Genomic DNA, 23,116 nt, shown 5'->3' on the forward strand with positions numbered 1-23,116 from the left:
CAAGTACTCCAAGGATGGAGTACTGCTGCCACATCTGGACAGGAGCTGCTAAAAGCAGCATATCCTGCCTTGACAGAGTACAAAATGACTTCGTGGCTTAGTGGGGGGGGTGCCATTTTCTCTTCCCCGCAGCCTGCATTCCCACAGAATAGACGTTGGGAGCCTGCCTTTGTTTTATCGTTATTTCCATGGCAAGTGTTCGTCTGAGCTCCAATCTCTCGTCCCCCCTCGCCAATCTTTCACGAAAACACGAGTCTAGCTGAAACTACTGTCGTTAATTTTCCCCACTCCTTATCTCTGTCTAAATCCAAACGTAGATTCCATGAGCAGAGCTTCTTTCTTAGAAGTGCACGACTGCGGAACTTTCTTCTGTTTGCTTGTCTCCCATCTGGCTACAAATTGGATGTCTTCAAGTCCAACATAAACAAATTCCTGACAAACCGCTCTTTTAAGTAAGGTAAACCACCCTATCAAATATCCAATACTAATGATTACTACGATACTATCTCATTGATTTACTGTACACGCAATAACCCTTATCTGCGAGTGGCTCCCGGGTCTTGATAAGTGGTGACCTCCATGTAAAAAAACCCTTCTTTATGTAACTATTGATTGATAATCTTGGAAAATAACCCGCTGCCTTTTCTAAGAGCAACGCAACATTCCTAGACTCAATCATACATTATCGTAAATCCTGTCAATGGTTTCTTTATCAGAATTTGTCCATATTTTTATTTTATATACGTGCACTTTTTAAATAGAAGAATTCTTTTTAAGCAAAAGAAAATACCGCGATTTTAAATTCTAATCTCAGATATTCACAGAGCGGATTTGTCCCCCTTTCTTCCAGTTGACAAATACGGAGGCCTAAGTAATTAACTCTGACATGGGCCTTATCTGTCATTTGTATTTCTGATATGTTTGCTGGTAACAAGAAAGTAAGAAAAATACACGATTAAACCCGGTTCTCCAACTTCCAACGTAGACACCTACTACCATGTCTCCTTCTCCAAAATCAGGGGTCTACGTTCTAACCTTCCAGAGGTTGAAACCCAATTACAGGAGACTAAACCAGACCTTTTATTTTTAAGTGAAACTGGCATTGGACAGGCTATTTCCCTAGAAGAGTTCGCAATTAAAAGATACTCTAACTTAACCTCTAAATCTGACCCCCAAGATCGTCATGGGCATGGAATATGTGCCTATATTAAAGATAGCTTTCCATGTGGTAGGGACATCTCAGGGGAAGATCCTAACTTACCCTATGTGTGCTTTCGGGTTGCTTTAGCTCACACTACGGCATTTTTATTTACTCTCTATCGCCCCCACAACAGCGGAGTTACTATATTTAAAAGCATATCTGAGAAAATTGACCAAGTCCTATCTGCTTATCCTTCAGCTAACATTCACGTATGTGGAGATTTCAATGTTCACAACGTCGAATGGTTGACCCACTCAAACAAGACCGATGATGAGGGGAGGTTCTGTCATGATTTCTCCATTGCCTATGACCTCACTCAGATTGTTCACGAACCCACCCGTGTGCCCGACAATGACGACCAGTTTGCGAGCCTACTAGACCTTTTTCTCACAACTTGCCCTGAACTATGTTCAGTTTCTGTTCTGTCGCCTCTTGGATCTTCCGACCACTCTGTTGTATCAATTAAGATTAAAATGAAATGTAATAAGTCCCCAGACGTACCTCTCCATCGTACAGTTTATCGATACACTAAGGCTGACTGGGATAGCTTCCGTACATTTATAACTGATCTACCTCTGCATTCCATATTTAAAAAGGATGTGTCCTCTATAGTATTAGACCTGACGGAATGGTTAATTGTAGGTATTGATCGTTTCATACCCTCGAAAAAGTTTCAGCAAAAACCTAACAGCCAGCCATGGTTCTCTCCAGAATGTGCTGCTGCCATTGCGCACAGAAATCACTTTTTCCACTGTTTCAAACGTAATAGATGTATGGAAACTAAAGCCGCTTTCAGGACTGCCAGCAATCATTGTAAGAAAGTAATAAAGAGCGCAAGATGGTTGTATGCTCAATCTGTTAAGTCCAAAGTAGCTGAGCAGCGGCTTTCTTCCCACCAGTTTTGGCAAATAGCAAACAGAATTCTGAACAGAAGTGTGCGCTCCATTCCAACTATCATCAATGGACCTGAGGTAATCTCGTCAGCATCAGACAAAGCCAAACTCTTTGTCAAGAACTTTGCAGCTAATTCTGCCTTTTGCGATCAAGGCCGCCAACCCCCAATATTTCCTCCTGTATCTGAAATCACACTATGTGATATACGTATATCTGTACGTGATGTTGCCAAGCTAATCAAAAACCTTGATTCCAGTAAAGCAACTGGCCCGGACGGTATTCCAATTATAGTACACAAAAAACTTCAACCTGAACTAGCGCCCATACTTACAAAACTATTTAAACGTTGTCTTAAGGAGAATAGTTTCCCATCTCCCTGGAAAATTTCATCTGTATGCCCTGTATTTAAGAATTCAGGTGATCGCTCATCCCCCTCTCAGTACAGGCCAATAAGTCTCCTGTGCGTCATGAGTAAGTTGCTGGAATCTGTGTTAAATACAGAAGTAATCAACCATCTCAACAAAAATAACCTTCTTAGTGACACTCAATATGGTTTCCGTTCTGCTAGATCTACAGCAGATGTGCTTACAGTTATATCTCATAGGATTAGCAAATCTCTCGACGGAGGCAACCTTTCTAGGGCAATTGCTCTTGACATATCTAAGGCCTTTGATAGGGTATGGCATAAAGGTTTACTTCATAAGATCTCTAGCTATGGTATAGCTGGAAATGTCTTCTCAATTATTAAATCATTTCTTTCTGGTAGGTTCATAAGAGTAGTAGTTGAGGGGCAAAAATCAGAAGCTCACAGTATTAATGCCGGTGTCCCTCAGGGGTCCATCCTGGGCCCAACTCTTTTCCTGATCTACATTAATGATATTCCAAATCACATCCTTACATCATTTATGCTGACGACACTACCATTTATGGTAGCACATCTAAGACAGTAAACGACCAAGTTCTCTCCAATTCTCTCTCCTCTGATCTTGAGCATGTAGTACAATGGGGAAAGGAGTGGCTGGTTACTTTTAATGCATCTAAAACCAAGCTTCTCTCTTTACATCATCAACATTCTGATCCCCATCTGGCATCAATTGAAATGAATGGCTCTCGTCTTCAGGAGGCCTCAAGTTTTGACAAGCTTCTGGGCTTGACCATTACTCCTGATCTTAAATGGAACACGTACATCAAATCTGTTGCCAAGGCCGCTGGAAAAATGGTGGGATCTTTCTATCGATCCAGTAGATATCTCACTGCTGATACAATTCTCTATCTATATAAGAGCCAGGTACGTCCAAGGATGGAATACTGTTGCCACATCTGGGCAGGAGCTGCTAGAAAGGACTTGTCCTGCCTTGATAGAGTTCAAAATAGACTTCGTAGCCTCGTAGGAGATGTCCTTTTCTCTTCCTTGCAGCCTCTATCTCACAGAAGAGATGTTGCGAGTTTGTCTCTGACGTATCGTTATTTTCATGGAAAGTGTTCGACTGAGCTTCAATCTATGGTCCCCCTCGCCAAACTTTCACAAGAAACACTCGTCTAGCTGTAAACACTATCAATAATTCCCCCCACTCTTTATCTGTACCTAAACCTAAACGTAGATTCCATGAACAAAGCTTTTTTATTAGAACTGCACGCATGTGGAATTGTCTTCCGTTTTCCTGCTTTCCGGCTGACTACAATATGGTTGTGTTCAAGTCTAACGTAAATAAGTTCTTGATGAGCCGTTCCATATAAGTTATCAAATTTAACAAATTTTTATTACTAATGATTATTATATTGTCCAATTTCTACTGTAACTCTTTAACCCTTATCCTTGAGTGGCCTCGATAATGAGTTGATACCTATGAAAAAAAAGAAAAAGTCCAATGTGAACAAGTTCTAATTGAGTTGTCCCCGTAAGTAATCCAAGTTACAAAATTCCCACTGTTTACTATGCTAAAATCACAATGACTAATGTATACTTATTAACCTTTATCCTCGAGTGGCCTCTGGGCCTTGATAAGTGATGACACCCTTGTAAAAAAAAAATGTCATATGGGTCACCGTACTTGAAAAATGATCACATTTCACTCATAAGTTTACTTTTATAAACAACCCCTCCCCCGACAAATTTTCCATTTTATTCTCTTATAGAAATACATGAGATTTTGATTTTAAATATTTTATTTTTTCTTAATGCAATGATTTTTTGTTAATATCTAAAAAAACAAAAACAAGAAAAACATTGAATGAAATAGAAAAAAATATTGTAAGTATCCAATATTTACTGGACAGCATTTTCAAATTATGAGATTCCACTTAAAAAAAACAATCAACGTGTTTAAAAAAACAAGGTTTTAAACTTTTGACTTTACAGGTAAATTTACACAAAACTTATTCGCAATTTTCTCTTAAGTGTGTCAAACATTCCGAAAAAATTCTGACACACCTAATCATGGCCATATGTATGTCGGCTGCTACAGGTATAATCACAGAAAAGGCAAAGGTGGACCATACATCTTTCACCTTTATTATTTATTAGGCTTCATTGACAAGGAGCAAGATAGACTGGAAAAACTCCAGCTTGAAAAGGGATGACTGTTTCTGCAGTCGAAGCTGAGATTCTGAAAGATGGTGCCTGCGAACTAAATGAACGGTCAACACACGGGCATTTTAACGTTCACTAACAGCTGACCAAACATATGGGTAGAAAGAGAATACTTAGCTGAACAGCCAAGACCAAACATTTGTGTAGAATTAGGAAGCGATCTTTTAAAACATCTCACACTCACATACACTAGACAGTCTCGTAAAATACAGCAGATAGCTTTGTAAATTATCTGAAGAACATGCCAGAAACTAAAATATGTTTGTGTGAATCACCTAGAGACAAGGTTAACGAGAATGTAGGATTGAGTCTAGGAATGTTGCGGTGTTCTTACAAAAGACATCGGATAATTTTCCAAGGTTATTAATCAATCGTTACATAAAGAAGGTCGCTATGTTAATAGCGAGCGACTTGCAAAACAGAATCGAATGATGGTTTTATCGTTTAGCTGTATTTTCCCCCTTTAACTGCCAACCAGCCTTTGAGACTTTACATAACCGGTCGCCACAGTCGATTGAAAATTTTGTGGGGCAATGAAAGTCGTAAATCACTCGCCCGCCAGTCGATAAAATTTCTTTAAAAAAATAAACGGGAAAACCTAATTTATTTTACGACCCTCGTATTAAAAAAGAGTGGTGACGGTAAAGGTCAACAAGCGGTTAAATTTACACATTCAGCGTGTAGTCAAAATGTCGCCTTCATTTAGCTCTCTGATTTTGAAATTCATTTGGAAAACAAATTCTTCGACGCTACACCTACATACACTTCATGCTTACAAAAATAAAGACGAACATTTGAAAGAGGAAAAAACGCATCGTTCCATCAAGCATCCGAAGAAATGATTCTTATTTCTATGGAACAATAATATGAATGATGCTATATAAAGAAACTGGTGTTGTATTTTAACGTTTTGTTGAATATTTACTGAAATGTTTGTAGTAATACAATAGTTGATTTACAAGAGTTAAACAAATATTTTCTTGTTAGATTATATACACGGTAATTTATTGAATTGTTGTAACATTATTTACTATTATTGACTGAAACAAAGATATAAAGTCGGACGAGTAAAAATATTTTGGGGCGAGTAAATTTTCCCTCGCACTCGACTGGCGGACGAGTGATTTTTTTTCAAATCTCAAGGGCTGCTGGCAACTACACCAAGGCATATGTAGTTCATTATCAACTACATCAAGGCATATGTAGTTTATTATCAACTACACCAAGGCATAGTGGACGGGGGCTACTCCTTTTCCCAGGATCACTCCACTCACTCTGTCTTTGGTTTGATTCGACCGAGGAGTGAATTCCAGGCTCTCAGTCCATTAGCGAACACTCTAAGCAGCGTGTTAAATAGGTTAGATTACTTGTTGAGATTTGATTTGAAGAAGACTATGTTTTACTCTACAATGAAGCAGCCCCATGGTAGCGTATTCCACGGACGAGGAGCCCTTACATGTTCAGAGAAATATCTCCTGAGACTGGGCACATGAAAGAGAAAATGTAATTAAATTATTTTTAAGTAAAAGAAGAATCCATGTTGCCATCGACAATCTGATATAACTGCGGGTGTACCTCAAGGATCGATTATCGGATCTTTATTATTCCTAATATTCATAAATGACCCCTGATGGAATTGTCTCCGAGATGGGTATATTTGCTGACGATACCACGCTCTATAACAGACACGAGGGGAAAAAGAATGAACACCCATCAAAGGCAAAACGGTGACAAAATGGATGGTCACATTCAATACTGTCAAGCCTAAGCTCCTTGTCTTTAATAATTACAAGAAACATTCTCAACCACTAATAAACATGGCTAATGATACATTACCTGAAAATACTTCTTTAAAACTCATCGGCTTAACGTTCAGGAGGAACATGAGTTTGAACAGATACATTGAGTTCATTGCCAAGGCTGCTGCAAAGAAGATGGGCTTAACCACCGTGCTATAAAGTTACTTACGCCTGAGAGTATCCTGTGCTTTTACAACGCCACCATTCACCCATGTATGTAGTATTGCTGCCATTATATAGTATTGTTGTCATGTATATAGTATTGTTGCCATGTATATAGTATTGTTGCCATTATATAGTATTGTTGCCATGTATATAGTATTGTTGCCATGTATATAGTATTGTTGCCATTATATAATATTGTTGCCATGTATATAGTATTGTTGCCATGTATATAGTATTGTTGCCATATATATATAGTATTGTTACCATGTAATTAGTATTGTTGCCATGTATATAGTATTGTTGCCATGTATATAGTATTGTTGCCATATATATAGTATTGTTACCATGTAATTAGTATTGTTGCCATGTATATAGTATTGTTGCCATAGTTGGGCTGGTGCATCTGCTACATGTCTCCCCCTCAAACAGGGTCCAAATGAGAGTTTCCAACTTAATATATCCCGCACTATCCGTTAGGCTTATACTGCTGTCCCACTGACGAAATGTGTCATCCCCTGCCTGTTTCACAAGTACTTTAATGGAAGGTGCTCCGACGAACTACAAGCCCTTGTACCCCTTCGACGTACACACCCCAAACAAACCATACAAACAGCAAAATTCCACCCTTACGCATTAGAAATCCGTAGCTGTAAAAAATGTAAAAGACTTTGGAATTGCCTTCCTGATTTCTGTTTCCCTGACTTTACTGACATGCAGAAGTTCAAATGTAATATAAACATACATCTTGCTGCTCACCTCCCTACATAGTACCCCTAGAAATTATGCACCAAATAGTTGTTCCCTTTATCAAAGCGGCATTCTGCCTATTTTGCAGTGAAATTGCAATAAAAAAAACAGATTTATTATTAGAAATATATATTTAAATATATATATATATATATATATATATATATATATATATACATGTGTGTGTATCTGAATATATATATATATATGTATATATGCAATATATCTGAATATATAATAACTATATATTTCAACATATATATATATATATATATATAGATATATAGATATATGTTTTAAGATATACACACACATATATATATTAAAGATATATATACAAAGATATATCTATATTTTTAGATATATATATATATTTAAATATATATATATTTAAAAAAATATATATATATATATATATATATATAAGTATAAGAATAAAATAAAAATACAAACGATGGTTAACGTTATGGTGTTATATATATATATATATATACATATATATATATACATATATATACATATATATATATACATATATATATACACACATATATATATATATATATATATGTACTACTTTAATTGAAATACAGATATATTTACATAATATATATTTGCATAATATATATTCATTTAAATATTTATAAAAATTGTTCTTGGCTGTAAGCATATAAGTAACGCAGAACAAAGATATCTTAGTTTTATTCTTTTGCTCATTTTTAATTATTTTAGTCTTATGAATGGACAATACGTTGATAGGAAAACCTTTTCTAACACGTAATTAACGGACACTTAAAAACTGAAAACGTTTCATTATAACGTTTTATCTTTTTTAATCTTTTTTAATCTTCATATATTTTCATTTTAAACTTTCAATTTTTGTTCATCCATTTTTAAAATCCACGTTTCAATCGTGTTTTTGAGTTTTTAACTTTTTCAATATTCATTTATTCTTGGATTTCTTAATGAATTGGACATTTGAAATTGTATTAATTTTTTAAAGAAATCCCTACAAATTGACCAAATTTTCAATTTTTGACATAAACAAAAAAGAAATCATCCGAATTTTTATTGCCGTTTTCGTATTCAATTGTTTACAACGAAAGGTAAGATTGTTTTTCGATATTTCATTACTTTTAACAATGCAATGCATTTTACGTCAGTATATTTTTTATTTTTATTTTTTTTTTCTATGAACTTCTCGATTTCCTCTTTGCCGGATCAGTTTTACTTACAGAAATTTAAACGGTAAAGAAATTGAAATGGTAAAATGTGTAGTTTTTCACTTTAAATGACTGTCGACTCTGAAGTCATTTTAACGTTCAATATTTTAAATTGGTTCCTCCAAAATTGTGTACAGGAATTTATAGAAAGCAATTTACTATCTAAAAAAATATCTTATTTTTAATTTTCTTTAGAAACTAAAAATTTCGTACTCATGCAGAGAGTGATCCGTGCTGAAATAATAACGTTATTATTTAAAAAGCCATGGGGAGGGTGTTTTGTACCTATTCTGAACTTTAACCGTACAATTGAATAAAAAAAAAACATATCATAAAACTTTAATTAGACGTGGAAATAACGATTTAAAAAAAAATAGCGCGGATGATCACTCTCGGCATTAGCACCAAATATTTATTTGTTTTATAAATGGATCCGGAATTGAACAAACATTAATTTAAACCTTTTTTTCCTTTCAGATTAAATTACAATTTAAGTTTTTGGTGCTTATACATAACACGGACCGTGCTGAAATAGTAACGCTATTATTTAGAAACCCATGCTTAACATGGTGAGCGACTGAGCGGGAACATAAAATAATATTCTGTAGTTTCATATAACATTTAATAAACAACAAAACCATAAGAATTGAATTCAATCTGAACATCCTATAATAAGTAAAAGGCAATGTAATCTGTAAAAAAAAAAAAAAAAAAGATTAGGAATAAGTGTTTCTAATTATTATTATTAAAAAATATATTAACGTTTCTAAAATATATATTAGCTGAGAAGACAAACAAAAAGATTTTAAAAAATCAAATATATAACAAATAGACTTGTTTATTTTACAGTTTTATTTGTTTCGAAAATGAAGTGATGTCGAATTGCAAAGTTAAAAAGAAAACATGGCCGACAAGTATAAATGTCTAGCTGTAGTGTTTGTTTTCATGATTGAAGTGATTATCGAGACTTCCCAGTTGAATGTTTGAATGTCGGCTATCTTGTCGTTCTAACTTAACTCGTCATTACTTTTGTTTTTAATTAAATAGACGCTTTAAAACATGCTCAACCACACACACACACACAAACAAACAAAAAAACTATCCAGGTAGGTAAAAAAGCACGACCATCGTAAGAGATAACCTTTCAGCTGAAAAACGACGTCATCATCGACGGTCTAGCAATCAAGATAGTTGACACAGACACACTTAGACTGTCAATGAGCAGGAATTTTTGCAGAAAACTTCGAAGTTGAATTTAATAAAAGTAAATAAAGAACACAATGAGTTATATTGACAATCCTCCAATATTAATAAAGGGCGGGGGGTTGTTTGTGCGTTAAAAAACAAGTGACCATTTCGTTGGATTATGGATTTTAAAGATTAGAATACGTTCTTTATCTACTTATAAATTACATTTAAAAAGAAAAGGAAGGAACATTTTTTTACTAATATTGTCGTTCTCTTTGGGACAAAAAATGTTTATAAGGGAATTCGATGAACTGAACTCCATAGCGTTTTTAGAATTATTTAATCAAAAAATTCAAGTTTTACGGTATCGCTTTTATTAAATTGTTAGGTGAAAGTACAGAATATTTACAACACACTCTCCATGTTAAATGATAAGTTTCTAAGCAATAATTTATTATTTCAGCACATAAATAACATGCAAGATATTTTTTTATATCCATAATTCCATTTTTTTTGTCTCATTTCATTTTTCTTTTTTAAATAAGTTCTGAAAAAAAAAAACGTACTAATAAGAAAGAGATAAACATTTGAAATAACGCTTTTTTTTTTGTCTCAAACATTTCATGACCTCACTTTGCTGTATTTTATTTCTAAGAATTTAATGGCGGCGTCGTATGAAAAACAATGAATTCAGGAATATCTTATGTAAAATAGGGCATTACTGCAAAATGCTATTTATGTAAACATTTGAACATTATTTTACTGTTATATAACTTGAGAAAAATACTACGAAACAATTTGTTCAATTGTAAATTGAAATAACGTTATTATTTAGAAACTCAACCAGAAGAGGTAGGGGACTCCATTTAACTATTTTGAACTTAAACTAACAATGAATACTATAAATTTGAATTTAACCTGAAACTCCTATAAAAAAAAAGAAGAAAACGGTTCGTAAACTGCAGAAGTTCCAACAGAAAAGTTTAATTTGTGTTATTTTTTTGCTTAACAATATACTGTGATAATTGAATTTAACTTAAAAATCCAGCAGTCTTGCAGTTAAGTCCCGGCAAAGTTCGACAACTCTAGAAGGGTCACATCAGTATTTTACACCGTCAAATCACGAATTATTAGTTTTAAAATAAAAAAAATATGTAATTAATATAAAATATATAATTAATATAATTTCGACGAATTATTAAAGCATAAGACAACATCACTTTAAGAAATGTTTAATTTTCAAAGTTGTTTTATTTTGTATAAATTTATATTTTTTTACGTGGTTCACTGGTTCATTACTTCAGATTTCATTTGGTCGTTTTTTTGTTAAGACAATAATACACTTTCTAAAAAATTGTTTAATTTTTCTGTTAAATAAATAGTTATAAATATATAAAAATGTATATTTTGTTCGTTTACTTTCTTTAATCAAGCGCTTAATTCCAATATGAAAATATTTTTTATTAGTTACATATTTTTAAAAGTTTAATAATTTTATTTCAAAGCTAATAATTCGTAATATTCGTGATTTGACGGTGTAAAATACTGATGTGACCCTTCAAGAGTTGTCGAACTTTGCCGGGACTTAACCGCAAGACTTCCGAAAATCCTAACGAAAATAGTACGGTCTGTATTCTGCATATACTGAAGAAAAATATAGCATTTTAACAAATTAATCGCACTGTAGTATGAAAAACAATGAAATCATAAATATATTATATGGAATGCGGCAGTACTACGAGGTGTACAAAAAAAAAGTATATTATGAATTTTTAATCCGGAAAAATTCTATTTTGAAAATTTAGATTTAATAAGTGTGCGGTTAAAGAAAAACACTAAGGGAAAAAAATAACTTTCGATCCCTTTTCCTAATTTCTTGGCAATTTTCATCATGCAGGCATGTTCGTAATTTTGGAAAAGGAGGAGGTAACAACTTTTTGTTAATACAGAACAACTATTTTTAGCATCTATAGTCGACCACAGCTGAATTGATATTAAGTAACAAGGAATTGTTGAAATAAATTATCGTATTTTTAGCAAAATGCGCAGTTATTTATTTATTTATTTTTTTGTATCGATTGTATTTCATGCTTAATAGTATATTAGCAATATTTGGCCACTAAAAGAAAATGAATTTATTTAAAGGTTTTTCGTAAAATTACTGAAAATATTGTTTTGCTAATCTGAAAACATATTTCAAATTATTTACGGTAAATGTTATCTTACGTCACCGACCACTCTAATTTGTTTTTTAGAGGTATTCGAGGTCGCTGACAACGAATTTGATAATCAAACCCGCCGCAAATTTACCGTTTGCATGGTATGAACCCCTAGACCTTGGGACTATTTTGTGCCATTTCACCACCTTCTGTAGTGTTTTTCTCACATGACACGTTCGCGTGCGAACGGGCGTAGTGGGGTGTCGTATCACATCGCGTAGATATCTTTTAAATAAGGAAGTTTTAAAAAAAAGTGTTTTTTTAATTTATGAAAAAATAGTTTTCACCAGCGGTTTGCACAAATAAAAACGTTGTCAGCGACCTCGAATACCCCTAAAAAACAAATTAGAGTGGTCGGTATTCTGTTGTGGCGTAAGATAATATTTACCTTATTTACATTAAAAGAAAAAGAAAAAAAAGAATGGGCGTTTGTATAGGGTGATCCCCCCCCGACCCAAATAAAAGGGGCCTCAACTCTAATGAGGTCCCGTTTCTTAGTGTTTTGTCCGAATGAAATGAAACTTTGGTCATAACTGGTTTATTATATTCAAAACATCACATCAAAACGCTAGGGTCTTTGTGGCCTTTTTTTTTTTCTCCGTTGACTGTAAAATGCTCAGAAAAACAATTGAATGTCCTCTGTTTTTTTTTTTTTGGGGGGAGCACCTTGTATATACTGTATCCTAACACAAAAACATACTGTAAAAATTGGATTTAATTTGATAATCCTCACTAAAATATAGTACGCTCCGTATTTTGCATATACTGAAGAAATAAGTTTTTTTTTTATTATTATTATTGAAATTAATGATGCCGTCGTACGAAAAAAAAAAAAAAAATTCATTCATGAATATATTATGTGAAATACGGCATTACTATGAGGTATAAAAAAGTATATTTATGAATTTTTTTAATTCTGAAAAATGATGTTTATGAAAACATTTAAAAATGATTTTACTGTTATATAAATTAAAAACATTACGAAACAATTTGTTCAATTGTAAATTCAAATAATAGCGTTATTAAGAAACCCAATCAGAAGAGGAAGGGGGGCATTTCGAACTTCAACTAACAATAAATACTATAAATTTGAATTTAACCTGAAACTCCTATCTAAAAAAAAAAAAAAAAAAAAAAAAAAAAAAAAAAAACACGGTCCGTAAACTGCAGAAGTTCCAACAGAAAAGTTAGTTTTTTTTGTTTTTGTTTTTTCTGACAATACACGGTAAACATTGAATATAATTTAAAAATTCTAACTCAAATTATTACGGTCGGTATTCTGTATATGCTGAAGAAATTTTTACAGACATTAATGGCGGCGTCGTATGAAAAACAAATTCAGAAATATATTAAATGGTATGCGGTATTACCATTAGGTGTTTAAAAAAAAAAGATGTATATTTTTTTTTATCCCGAAAATGCTTGGAGAAAACATAGATTAAATAATAATTGTATCGTTAAAGCAAAAACTACGGTTTGTAAACTGCAGAAGTTCCAAGGGAATAGTTTTTGTTTTTTTTCATCTGCAATATATGAAAGTTGTACGTCCTCTGTAATTTTTTTTTATTTTCGTCTGCTTAATGTTTTTCAACAGATTATTATCGAATGGTCACTAATGTACCAGATTATCCAAAATAGTTCTTTTTTTTTTTTAAAGAAATAACATTTTTAAGGGGTGATCTGTTTCTAATTCAACGTTCTAACAAATCGATGCCCCATTTAGAGCAGTCTTGCACTTTACGCCCGGCCAAGTCGAAAGTAAGTTCGACAACTCTAGAAGAGTCATATCAGTATTTTACACCGACAAATCATGATAATATGAAAAAATATTTAAATATTTTTAAAAATATTTTATTTATTTCAATTTTTATGCTTTCTTTTATTACGCACGGCAAAGTTTCACAGTTTTAATATTTTTAAATTATTATTTATTAAAAGTGTAGGGCACTTTGTTTTATTTTCAAAGTGGTTTTATTTTCGGAAGTCTTGCAGTTAAGCCCGGCAAATTCGAAAGTAAGCCCGACAACTTTAGAAGTATCACATCTGTATTTACACCGTCAAATCACGATGGTGCCGGGAAAACTCGTCCCGGGAAAACTCGTCTCGGGAAAACTCGTCTCCGGAAAACTCGTCTCGGGGAAAACTCGTCCCCTTTCGCTAGGTAGGAAAACTGGTCCCTTATTGAATAAATATCGATTGAAAACACATTTTATGATCGTTCTTGAAGGAGATATTGTTTTTTAAAATAAACTATAGCCCCCCCATACTATTTTTTAAAAAATATTTTTACTTGTTTAATGTTTTTTTTGTGTGTTTTTAATAAAAGCGTTTATTATGTTCATAAACGAGACGCATATTCTTTTTTATATTAATATAAAAAGAATTTACTTATATACTGTTGTTTATAAAAGGGTAAAATCGATTGTTCTACCTCGCCGACTATGTTATTTATTTAATTTATTTGGAATCGTTTATTTGGTAAAGAAAAAAAAAAAACAGAAAACAAACAAAAAACATGTCGAGTGTTACGAGAAATAATGCCCGGTATATCACATCTTAGGGGGTCTTGATAATCGCTAAAAAATAGAAAATTAAAGAAATTACTGAGGGAGATTTGGTTTTAAAAAGAAAATAATAAATTTTAATATTTTTTAAAATATAATTTAGAGAGAGAGGGGGGATAAAACCTATATCTCCCTTAGAAAAGCAACCAACAAAAAATGAAATTAAAAAGATTCTTGATAAACGATAGCGGAGTTTTCAATAAAATTGATTAATAAATTTATTTAGTGATTACTTTCTCTCTTAATGATTGATTTTAGAATTTTGAAGTAAAAATTAAAAAAATTAAAAATGAGTTAACGAGAGATTGTTAGCACATGGCATCTCTCGCGCCAAAAAAATATTTCGCTTTTAATTTATTAGTTAATTTTTACAAAATTTGACAGGACGACAATAAATGTTGATAATTGATAAAATCATAATTTTAAATAACGCATGAGTGCATTTGGTATGACAGAAAACAAAAACATAACAACAAAAAACTATCATAATTAAAAAAAAAAAAAAACCAAAAGCGTAACGAAGAATCGAATCGCTCCCTGTTTTTTTAATTTTTGGGTTTTGTTTTTTTGTTTTTATGACTCCAAAAAACATCGTTAAAATAAGAATAAAAAAAATTTGGGGGTTGTATTACTGTACACATAGATTCGAAAAAGTTGTCAAAAAACAAATATATAACAAATAAATGTTATCAAAGGCAAGATAAGTTACTTTTCTACCAAACTGGATATATTTTTTGTGTTTTTATTCAATGTAACATGTTTATTCAGCTCGAAAAACATGCAGTGTTTACCGATGTATTAGACAATTCAAAATGGCGGCCGACTCTCTCTTAAACACGGTAAGTTCGAGACAAGGTGTTATAAATACTAAACTAGACAAAATACTGTTATAAATTCGCTCAATATATATTACCGTGACATAGGTTGATATATATTCGGTATTTTTTTGATAGTATATATTATAATTTTATGAATTATCTACATTTATTGTCGTCCTGTCAAATTTTGCAAAAATTAACTAATAAATTAAAAGCGAAATATTTTTTTGGCGCGAGAGATGCCATGTGCCATTTTTTAATTTTTTACTTCAAAATTCTAAAATCAATCATTAAGAGAAAAAGTAATCACTAAGTACATTTATTTCTCAATTTTATTGAAAACTCCGCTATCGTTTATAAAGAATCTTTTTAATTTCATTTTTTGTTGGTTGTTTTTCGGAGGGAGATATAGTTTTTACCCCCCCCTCTCTAAATTATATTTAAAAAAATATTAAAATTTATTATTTTCTTTTTAAAACCAAATCTCCCTCGGTAATTTCTTTAATTTTCTATTTAGCGATTATAAAGAGCCCTAAGATGTGATATACCGGACATTATTTCTCGTTCTCACGTAACACTCGACATGTTTTTTGTTTGTTTTCTGTGTTTTTTTTTTCTTTACCGAATAAACGATTCCAAATAAATTAAACAACAAACAACATAGTCGGTGAGGTAGAAAAATCGATTTTAGCCTTTTATAAACAACAGTAAATAAGTAAATTCTCTTTATATTAATATAAAAAATATGCGGTCTCGTTTATGAAGATAATAAACGCTTTAAAATAAGTTAAACCACTAAGAACTTAGCCAGTTAGGTAGAAAACGGACACTTAGAAAATCGATTTTATTTAAAACAAAAAACAAAAAAAAACATTAAACAAGTAAAAATATTTTTTTTAAATATTATGGGGGGACTATAGTCTATTTAAAAAAAAAAAACTATCTCCGTCAAGAACGATCATAAAATGTGTTTTGAATCGATATTTGTTCAATAAGGGACCAGTTTTCCTTCCTAGCGAAAGGGGTTGACTTTTCCCGGAGACGAGTTTTCCTAAATTCGTATTTACACCGTCAAATCATATTATGAATTATTAAAGTTTTAAAACATAAAATTAAAAATATCTAAAAAATTATTTAAATATTTTATTGTTTTTTTACTTTTATTACGCACAGCAAAGTTTCACGGTTTTTTAAAAAGAATTAATTTTTAATTAAAAAAAAACGGATATTACAAATTATTAAGGTTTTATCACGATATTACGAATTATTAATGTTTTCAAATATTTTTAAAATATTTAGATATTTTAAAATATTTTAAAATATTTTATTTCAAGGTTTACGCTTTACACACGACAAAGTTTCAGTTTCTTTTTTGTATTATTTTTTTCTGTTAAGACAATAATACACTTTCTAAAAATTGGTTGTTTTTCTGTTAAATAAATAGTTATTAATATATAAAAATGCGTATTTTGTTCGTTTACGTAGGTGTGTCAGAAACTGTGAAAAATATTGAATAATTCGACCCCCTGTATTTCCAAGCTTATAACTACTCGAAATATGTAATTCAAACCCTAATTGGTTTTTCAACAAAAGAAGCAAGGACCAAGGTTGCATTTAAAAAAAAATAAAAAAAAATAACGTGATTTAAAAAAGGTTTTAAACTTCGAACTTTATCGGAAAATTTCTGAAAAAGACACTTTTTTTTAATTTGAATTATTTATTGATCTTTTGTCTTCAATTTGTGATATATAAAACTTTAGTGAGCAAATTATGTACTTTTTAATAGACATTTCAAAATGGGGGTGGGCGTGAATTAATTTGACCCCATCCCCTTCGTCTTTTCAAGCTTATAACTACTCGAAATATATAATTCAACCCCTATTTTTCTCAATTAAAGGAGCAAGGACCAGGGTTTCATTAAAAAAAAAAAAACGTGTTTTAAAACTTCAGACTTTATAGGTAAATTTCTGAACACTTCTTTTTTTGTTTTAAATTTTAATATATTTATTTATTGATTTTTTAATCTTCAATTTGTGATATATAAAACTTTGGTGTGTAAATTATTTACTTTTTAATAGACATTTCAAAATGGGGGGGTGCGTGAATTAAAAAAAAAACTGTTGTCTAAAATATCATATTCGGTTTATTTGAAAGAGCAAAAAAATTTCACATTGACCCTGAAAATATCGTAAAAATTGAATCAATAGAAAAATTTTGATAGATTTTAAAGGTTTAAAAATTGAAAAATACTGAACTCGTAAAATTCAAATAATTTCATTAGTTTTTTTTTGTTTTTTTTAATAAAAAATATTTCTATTACTGTTTACACAACTTTAATAGTTTATTTTGGAAGTTTAATCCATAAAGAAAATAAACAACCCACTTTTAAAAGATAAATCACGAGTTTTTTTTAAATATTTTATTCGCAGTTTCGTGTTAGGGATGTCAAAAATTCCTAAAAAATTCTGATACACCTGGTTTCTTCCAATTTGTTCGATATAATTTTCTTAACAAAATAACACATGATTTGATGGTGTAAATACTGATGTAACCGTTCTAGAGTTGTCGAACTTTCGACTTTGCTGGGCTTAACTGCAAGACTGTCTTATTTTCTTATATAAATTTATTTTTTGTTCATAACTTTGTTCATTACTTCAGATTTTATTTTATTTATTCTGTTAATGCAATAATACACTTTCTAAAACTTGTTTCATTTTTCTCTTAAATAAATAATTATAAATATTTAAAAATGTATATTTTGTTCGTTTACTTTATTTTAATATTTTATTTGAAGTTTTATGCTTTACACACGACAAAGTTTCAGTTTTTTTTTGTATTATATTTTCTTCTGTTAAGACAATAATACACTTTCTAAAATTGTTTCTTTTTTCTCTTAAATAAATGGTTATAAATATATAAAAATGTATATTTTGTCCGTTTACTTTATTTAATCAAGCGACGGCGTAAAATACTGATATGACCCTACTAGAGTTGTCGAACTTAATTTCGACTTTGCCGGGTGTGAGTGCAAGACTGCAAGACTTGCCTCATTTTGGGAGCATCGATTTTATTGGCATTTTTTGAAAGCCAAACAGCTTTTTTTAGAAAGTCAATATTTACAAAATTTAACCGAAAAAAAGTCGATACTTCCGAAAATAGAGTATTGATTTACGGGAAATTAATTTTAGAAACGAAGCAATTAAAAAAAAAGTTAAATAATGAAATGTGTTTGAGTTTGTTTTTTTTAATTTCATTTATTTATTTTTTGATAATGTGGTTGATTAGTGACATTTCATTAATAATCCGATGAAAAAATTTAAAAAAAACAAAAAACAAAAAAATACAGAGGGTGGGGGTACCGGTTTAATACGTTAATAGGTGTCGCTAGCAGTGTATCATTCAAAAACAAAATGGCGTGAAGTTTTTCTTCGATAAAATGTCTCATAATATTTGATTTTCTTAAATAAATAAAAAAAAAACTACTTGCTCGATTTACGTGATATTTGGAATATGGCATCTTCATGCACTGAAAAGTACGTACATTATAAAGATTTTTTTAAAGATTTTTATAGTAAAAAACATTACTTGTGGGCAATTTATAGACTTGCACCAAGTATATTTTTTTTAAATCCCGAAAAACAATGTAAAAACATTAATTATTAATGAAAACAAATTTCGAGGATAATTAGCGAAAATGAAGTTGTGTTAAGATTTTCAAAGCTTTCAGAAAATAACTCCCTTGTTACGATTCGAACTCTGTTTTTTTTTGTTTTCGAAACGTATTTTCATTTATATTTAGTTGTATCGTTTTTCGTAATTTTTGGATATGTCCATAAGTGTTACATGATAATTAATTGTATACCATTGGTTTTACTTGAAAGTTTCTATAATTCAGAGTACATATCTTTGTTTTGATTAGTGATCTTTTAAACAAACACATTTAAAAAAAAAACAGAATTACGTACTTACCTGTCGTGTAAACATTATTATAAATTAAAAAAAAATACGAAAAATTATCTGTTACGTTGTGTTATTATTACAATGATGAATGTATGTTCTTTTTTTTTCCATGTTAAGAAGGATAACAGTCTTAAGAGTGTTCATGGAAGTAAGAGATCTTTGAGGTTCATGTGTGTGATCATGTTGTGAGATATGGAGACATTAACAGGTGTATATAAAGAGAGAATGAGAGTTTATAATTGAGAGAGATTGCATATAATTACACTTTGAGAGGGGATTTGGTATCTAGATAGACAGACTGATAGATTGGCATTTATACCGATGGGTGACATTTATGCTTTTGACAGTTCTGTTTGAACGGGAGTGTTGTATAACATAAATAAACATATATACTTTCTAACACATATATATCTAGATGATGAATTTCAAATGGTTTTTACACATAAATAGACAATACCTTTTTCATGTAATAATGGACACAGGAGACGGCAGTTATGAAAAAAAAACATGATGAGCATTTATTCTTCCACTTGACCGGTCAGGAATTCGAAGTTTCTTCTTACATTTTCTTTTTCTGTTTAAAACCCTCTCGCTTCCAGACGGGCCAAGATTCGAACTGGTCGGACTCTCGTCTGACTCTCTGCTTCCCTCCTGACTTCTCTTCCTAACTAACTCTCACTTCCTATATTGAGAAATCCATGCATGTCCGGCCAACGTGACCACAATTCACATGCCATGAACACGCGCGACCTGCACACTTCGAAACATTCTCATTTCCCATTTTCCTTTGTTGTTCTCACAAATGAATTCAACCTGCATATCTAACTCATTTAACCCATTTTTTATTATCCAACATTCTTTCTACAATGAATAGATTCCAGCCAAAATTATATTTATTATTTATTTTATCAGAATCAACAATTTACAATTGTTCTTTAAAACTTATCTCCAGGGTTCGATTCCCGTTTTATCTCATTTTAATTTCATTTACTAATTCTCTTTATTTTTACTTACATGAAAAAGGGGACAAGCATCTTTCATGTAACATATCCAGTAAAATTATACTAGTAGAATAAAAAGTAAAATTTGTCGAAAATTTTGGTGGTTTTAAAAATGGAATGAAAATTTCGTTCCGTTTTCATCTTTTCTTTTTTTCGTTCCGTTTTTATCTGTTCTTTTCTGATTCTTGTGTAGATTAGTGATCTTATAAATTAACGCATTTCACATGAAACAGAATTACGTACTTACCTGTCATGTCAAAATAAGTCTAAATTCCAAGAATTACAAAAAAATGATTGAGTAAAAAATAATTTCAAGTAAAATAAAATTTCTTGAATTAATGCGTTTTTAATCTTTTTAATGTGGACGAGTTATGAGACCAGTTCAGTATGAAAAACTGGTTTATCTCACTTGACTTACATTGACTTAAATTAAGGCCTAACCTTTTTTAAACATAACGTAATTATGGACGTTCTTTTGTTAAAAATATATCTAGCACATTTACTGGATCATTATGAGTAAATTTTTTAAACATATGTTAATTTTAACATAATGATTTCACCTGAAATGTGTTGGGTTTAAACGATTACAAATCTACACAAACACTTTATATTTTCTCGTAATTATTTTCTATAAGTTAATTTGATATATTTTTAACATTTATTCTAATTTCGACATGATTAGTAGGTATGTCATGTTTTCATTTGAAATGCGTTTATTTAAAATATTAATATAAACAAACACCGAAAAATCTTTCTGATGTACATAGCCATAACGAAATGAATTTATCATATTTTAAAAGTCATGTAAATGTATAAGGTAGTTAAAATATTTTAGGGAAAACTATCTTAGGCAATTAATGGGAATTCGCAGGCATCACAATACAAAGCCAATAAGCACGGCTTATTGTTCAGTTATCTTTCTTTACTGATACTTTTTAATAGAGGATCATAGATAATTTCTACAACACCTATAAAATGTGATTTTCTTATTTAAAAATAAAACTATTTGAAAAATGTACGTGATGTTTGGAACATATATTCGTTTCGTGAAAACATCATGTGAAAAAAATAGTAGTCTGAACATCCGTTTTTATTGTAAAACAAATTAACAAATTGGCATAAAATAAAACGTGAAACTTTTTTTAATTGTGTTTTACGAACATAAGTAATACTTGATTTGGATTTCTTGAAACTTGTCTTCGAGTCTGTAAAAATTACGATGTTGAGGAGAAATTAATCCAATTGACGTTTTCTGAGCGGCTGTTTTTGAAATTAGAGTTTTTAATGTTTTAACTTAAACGCCAATGTTAATTTTATTTTTAATAAAAAACGAGGTGTTCTTTTTTTCGTTTACATTACAAACTTTATATTACAAACTTTATATCTTAACATTTTACAAACTATTACGTGCATAAAAAATACACTTCATAAAATTCCGAGCGGCTTTGGCGGGAAGGAGATATATTTAACGGGATCTCTACTTTGTTTAAATTTTAACTTACGATTAACATTGACGTTTGACTAAAAACACGAAAGAAAACTCATTTCCCCCAAAACCTGTCGGAAAAATAATTCATAAATATATTTTAATTTAGTTTGGTTAAGAAAATTTAGAATTTTATGAAACATAAATAAAAAAATCATATTAATATTTTAATTATGTTTGGTTACAGGAATTTGCAAAGCTCTTCTCTCTCATATATATATATATATATATATATATATATATATATATATATATATTACTTCATTTACTCACATAAATTTAATATACGAAAGTATAGATTTATATGTAAACTTTAAGTATTTACTTCAAAAGTGCTCAATACGTAGGTAGAGCTAGTTAGTAATTTATAAAATATATATGGCGATTAAGCTACACTGAATATTCTGCGTTTCATCCACTATAGGATTCGTCAGGCTTATGCGCGAATTCTGTGGTTGCTTCTTGTTTTATATATGTTGAGGATCTCTAGTTAGCCAATCAGCTTTCTAGTATCCACCGCTCCCCTTCCTATCAGCCAATGGGCATGCATTTTATCGAACAAAGTATCTGTTTTAGAACTAGGTTAGTGGTTTAAGGTAGATCTTTTCCCTCCTTTTTTATTTTTTATTATATATATATATACACACACCTATGTGTACACACATACATGCATATATATATATATATGTGTGACCGTTTATGTATATTCATGTTTTTTTAATTTATTTATATGTTTGTTTTCTATTGTTATTGTTAGTTTTAAAGCTATTTTGTATCGCTATCCTAGAGTAAGTTTTATTTTGTGAACACAGTTGTTTGCTGTTTCTCGTCTACAGTTTAATAGATTTGGAGGTTCTTTAAAGTACAGGATAGCAAATTTTTCATGGAGGCATAATTTACATGGGTCGTCTAAATGTCTGCACGTGGTAGCTTGTCTCATTATTTTCCATTCGACTACCGGCGAATGTCCGCTTTCTTTGAGTTCCCAGTATTTATTCGCTAGTGTTGTTTAATGAGGGTACATTCAACCAAGAGACCAAACAGCTCTTAGATATGATGAAAAGCAACAAAAAAAAACAATCAGAAATTTTATGATTATAACAATTTAAGTGATTCTTCTTAAAGATCATGATTGTATCAGTATAAAAGATATTCATCATAGTTATGATTGTATCAATATAAAAGATATTCATCATAGTTATGATTGTATCAATATAAGATATTCATAATAGTTATGATTGTATCAATATAAAAGATATTC

This window comes from Euprymna scolopes, chromosome 46 (assembly GCF_053919585.1).
Source record: "Euprymna scolopes isolate OS-2025 chromosome 46, ASM5391958v1, whole genome shotgun sequence".
Taxonomy (NCBI): Eukaryota; Metazoa; Mollusca; class Cephalopoda; order Sepiida; family Sepiolidae; genus Euprymna; species Euprymna scolopes.